This window comes from Gossypium arboreum, chromosome 1 (assembly GCF_025698485.1).
Source record: "Gossypium arboreum isolate Shixiya-1 chromosome 1, ASM2569848v2, whole genome shotgun sequence".
Classification (NCBI taxonomy): domain Eukaryota; kingdom Viridiplantae; phylum Streptophyta; class Magnoliopsida; order Malvales; family Malvaceae; genus Gossypium; species Gossypium arboreum.
This window is the reverse complement of record NC_069070.1, coordinates 11,122,561-11,127,824: the sequence shown is the minus strand read 5'-3', so window position 1 is coordinate 11,127,824 and position 5,264 is coordinate 11,122,561. Positions and strand designations below refer to the sequence as shown.

At 37.5% G+C, this 5,264-nt stretch overlaps 1 non-coding gene across 1 annotated transcript; it reads right to left on the bottom strand.

The window, feature by feature from the left end:
* Positions 1-106, bottom strand: LOC128282290 (small nucleolar RNA R71). The gene has a single exon (XR_008272512.1). It is a non-coding gene; the product is annotated as a small nucleolar RNA R71 (small nucleolar RNA).
* Between the last annotated feature and the right edge of the window lie 5,158 nt (positions 107-5,264).

Sequence of the window (5,264 nt, the reverse complement as noted above, 5' to 3'; positions counted from 1 at the left end):
AATTACATAATAATATCTCTTCTTTTATGCAGATGGATTTAGAAACACTCTACGATGCATGGGTGAGATACAAGGATTTGTTGAGAAGTTTCCCTCACCATGGGTTACCACTCTGGCTACAGGTTCAAACGTTTCACAATGGCCTAAATCCTTTGACTCGACAGATGATCGACGCAGCCGCTGGTGAAACTATCAATAATAAGACACTTGAGGATGCTTATGAATTTATAAAAAAGATGTCACTGAATAATTATTAGTGGCAAGTCATGAGGACAAAGCCAACGAAAATAGTCTGCACTTTTAACGTCGATTCAGTCACTATGCTCTCTAATCAAATAGAACTTTTGCATAAAAAAAATTGACATTTTCTTGGTTCTTCACAGGTTCACCAGTAATGCAGTGCGAAGCCAGTGGAGGTGGATCAAGCAATTCAGAATACCCACCCTATGGCCACAACATAGAGAACGAGCAGTGAAATTACATGGGTAATAATCCTCAATCTCAAAATAATCCTTCTAGTAATACTTACAATGCAGGTTGGAGGAACTACCCAAATTTCTCATGGGGAGGCCAAGGGAATCAGAGACCACTACCTCCAAGCTTCCAACAACCACCCTACCAGCAAGAGAAAAAGCTGAACCTTGAGAAGATGCTAACAAAATTCATCTCGGTGTCAGAAACTCATTTTTAGCATACCGAGACAGCACTTAAGAATCAACAAGCATCGATTCAAAGGCTCGAAACTCAGATAGGATAGCTCGCCAAACTAATTTCTAAAAGACCACCAGAAAGTCAACCTAGTAACACTGAACCCAACCCAAAAGAGCACGTGAAAGCAGTTACACTAAGGAGTGGGAAAGTGTTAGTTGAATCTGAAAAGAAGCCACCACAAGAAGCTGACAGAAAGGAGGTCGAACCAGAAAACAATGACAATCTAATGCCAAAAGAATATAAACCACCAATCTCATACCCAGCAAAGTTGAAGAAAGACCGCATGGATGCACAATTCGGTAAATTTCTTGAACTTTTTAAACAACTGCATATTAACTTACCTTTTGTTGAAGTTATATTGCAGATGCCTACATATACAAAATTTTTAAAGAAGCTTCTAACAAACAAAAGGAAGTTTGAAGACTTATCTACAGTGGAACTTAATGAGGAGTGCTCAGCCATACTCTAAAATAAACTGCCAACCAAACTGAAAGATCCAGAAGTTTTACTATTCCCTGTTTAATTGGTAGTTTGAATGTTGATAAAGTACTAGCTGATTTAGGTGTCAGCATTAATTTGATGCCATATAAAATGTTTAAACAACTTGGTCTTAGGGAACCTAAACCCACTAGGATGAGTATTCAATTAGATGATAGATCTGTTAAATATCCTAGGGGAATTATAGAGGACGTACTTGTAAAAGTAGATAAATTTATATTCCCTGTTGATTTCGTTGTGCTTGACATGGATGAAGATGTTAAGGTGCCTTTAATCTTAGGTCGGCCATTTTTAGCCACTGCTAGGGCTGGAATTGATGTGGGTGATGGTAAATTGGTACTTAGAGTAGGTGACGAAGAGATTATTTTTAAAATTTATGATGCCATGAGATTTTTTAGGGAACAGGATGACTCATGTTATTTTATCGACTCTATTGATCATGCTACTCAAGATTCTTTTCAGGAAATCGTACATAAGGACACGATGGAACTGTGTCTTGGCCAAGGAAAGGGGGTGGATGATGATTCTGAGATAAGAACCGAACTAAAATCCAATGAAACCTCCCCAAAACTAGCAAAATATGAGGGAATTAAGGTAAATGATGAACTTAAGAAAAACCCTCTATTGAAGAACCTCCCAAACTGGAGCTTAAACAATTGCTGAATCACTTGGAATATGCATTCCTTGGAAATAATTCTACATTACCGGTAATTATTGCATCCAACTTGCAACCCAAGGAGAAAGAGGAATTACTCCAAGTATTAAGAGAGCATAAAAGGGCCATAGCTTGGAAAATTTCTAAAATTAAAGGGATCAGCCCTTCTTTTTGCATCCACAAAATTTTAATGGAAGATGAATATAAACCATGCGTGCAAGCCCAAAGACGACTGAACCCCAACATGAAGGAAGTTGTTAAAGATGAGGTAATTAAACTCCTAGACGCTGGAATTATTTATTTATCGCATGATTCGTAACAAGCAATAAATATTTATAATGAAGATTAAACCTAGACTAACTATTATCACGATGAAAAGGCAAGCGCACCTATTGAACAATAGTATAGTAATGGCAAGACCGGGATATCGTACCCAAGGGAACCAAAAGTACTAGTAATAACTATCTTTTTATTATTTAACCTAGAAATAAAGAGGGGTTGTTTATTAAACTAATTAACTAAACTAATTAACTAATTAAACTAAAGCGAAGAGAAAATTTGGAAAAAGACTTGAAGAAAAGTAATTGATAAAGACGACACCCAAGGAGGAATCCACCTAGATTTCACTTGTTATCTGACTCTGAACCAGACAATTTATTCACTTGACTTAATCCGTAAGACTCCCTAACCTATATTATTATCTCTTTCGAGGCTAATAACGTATAACCCTTAGTTGAATTAATCGAAATCTCTTTCTTAATTAAAACCCCTAGGGAAGCAGTAAATCGATCTATGGACTCCCATATTAGGTTTCACCCTAATCAGGTAAAATCTCATAACCCTATTTCTAGGCATTTGATCAACTCTACTTAATTATGCCAAATCTACTCTTAGATAGGGACTTTTGCTCCTCTGCATAAGCACATCAAGTAATGAATCAATGCCCGAAATATTAACTCAACATTAAGAACACATAATTAAAAACAAATCAATATTTATCATACAGTTCAGATAATAATAACAAGATCCATCATAGGTTTCAACCCCCTTAGGTATCTAAGGGGTTTAGTTCATAATAAAATAAGATTACATCTCAAAATTATGAAAATAACAAACCATAAAGAAAACTCTAAAACCCCTGAAGGAATTCTGAGAGAGATCTTCAGTCTTGGAGTAGCTCCGACGTGTGGTTCTATACTCCAGAAAAGTTCTAGAGGAAAGGCCTCGTCTCTTCCCCTGTTTGGCCACGGCTTTAGGCACGCCCATGTTCCTGGCCGTGTATACTAAAAAACTTTGCAATTCAAAGATAAAGTTAATGATTTAAAGTGTTAGAAATTAAAAATAAAGAAATCAAAATATGTTAGTGCTCGGGTTGCCTCCCAATAAGCGCTTATTTATAGTCTAAGCTTGACTTACCTCTCTAGTGAATGGTCAGGGTGGTTCGAGGAGTTTATACTCCTCACTCCTGCTATCAATCTCATCAAAATAGGGTTTTAATCGGGTGTTGTTTACCTCAAAAGTGCCAAACTTGGGGTGACTCACCTCCACCGTACCGAATGGAAAAATACTGAGTACCGTAAGAGGGATTTCCTCATTTGGTGTGGTAGTGACAATGTGGGGATCTGCAGCATCTAGTAAGACTTTATCACCAACCTTATGTTGATTAGGAAAGGTATCGAGCTTATTTTGGTGTAGTTTCGGTTTATCATATGTTCTTGATTCATGTGCTTGCCATTCGTCTAGCTCCTCTATCCGTAGCCTTCATTCTTCATGAATGTGTCCTCTATCACTTCTGGAACATGGCTCGTGAACTTCTTCAAAGCTTAATTTCTACAAAATCATATTGTCAGTTTTAGTAGATTGGTGTGGAATATTACCTTCAATGTTCGATGTGATGCCAAAATTACAAGCTTGAAGGGTGATCGTTTCGTCTCCCACACAAAGTGTAAGCTCACCTATGCCAACATCAATAATTGTTTTCGCAGTTGCTAGAAGGGGCTTTCCTAAAATCAAAGGGGTGCTATCATCCTCCTCTATATCTAGAACAATGAAATCAACGGGGAATATGAGCTTATCTACTTTAACGAGTACATCTTCAATAATACCCCTGGGGAATCTTATAGTTTTATCTGCCAATTGAATGCTCATCCTAGTTTGTTTAGGTTTCCCAAGACCTAGTTGCTTAAACATTTTGTAAGGCATGACGTTAATACTAGCCCCTAAATCAGCTAATGCATGACTTATATCTAAACTACCAATTAAACAAGAAATTGTAAAACTCCCTAGATCTTTCAATTTGTGGGGTAGCTTATTCTGTAGAATATCTGAGCAGACTGCATTTAGCTCCACATGCGATGCTTCATCCAACTTTCGCTTATTTACTAAAAGCTCTTTTAAAAATTGCATTGCATTTGGCATCTGCGACAAAGCTTCAATAAACGGTAAGTTAATATTTAATTTTTTTAAAAGTTTGAGGAATTTACCTAATTGTTCGTCTGAGAGGTCTTTCCTTGTCACGTTAGGGTATGGCGCATGAGGTTTATATTTGACAGTCACTAGTTTGTTTGCATTTTGATCTACCTCATCTCTCACTTTGCTTACCATTATTTCTTGCCATGGTTCTGGTTCAGGCTCAATGACTCCTTCATCATCTTTAGTACTAATTGCGTTGAGGTGTTCCCTTGGGTTAGGTTCAGTATTACTTGGTAAGCTACCTTGTGGTCATTCGGAGATTAGTTTGGATAGCTGGCCTATCTGAGTTTAGAGCCCTTGGATCGATGCTTATTGATTCTTAAGTGTTGTCTTGGTATTTTGGAAACGGGTTTCTGACATTGATATGAATTTTGAAAGCATCTCCTCAAAGTTCGATTTCTTCTCTTGTTGGTAAGGTGGCTGTTGAAAACCCTGAGGATTTTGTGGCTTTTGATTCCTTTGACCTCCCCAGGAAAAATTTGGGTGGTTCCTCCAACCTGCATTATAAGTATTACTGTATGGGTTGTTTTGAGATCTAAAGTTATTATTACCCATATAGTTGACTTATTCCTCTTCATTTTTGGGATTGAAGGATTGATATTCTGTATGCACACCTCCTCCATTGGAGTCATACCTCATTACTGGATGTACTTGTGTAGAACCAAGTAAACCATCAATCTTTTTATTGAGAAGTTCTACCTGATTTGACAGCATAGTAACTGAGTCGACGTTATAAATGCCGGCTGTTTTTGTTGGCTTAGTCCTCATGACTTGCCACTGATACTTATTCAGTGACATTTCTTGAATGAATTCATAAGCCTCTTCAGGTGTTTTGTTGTTGATGGTTCTGCCAACAGTTGCGTCAACCATTTGCCAGGTCGAGGGATTCAGACCATTGTGGAATGTTTGTACTTGCAACCAAAGCGGT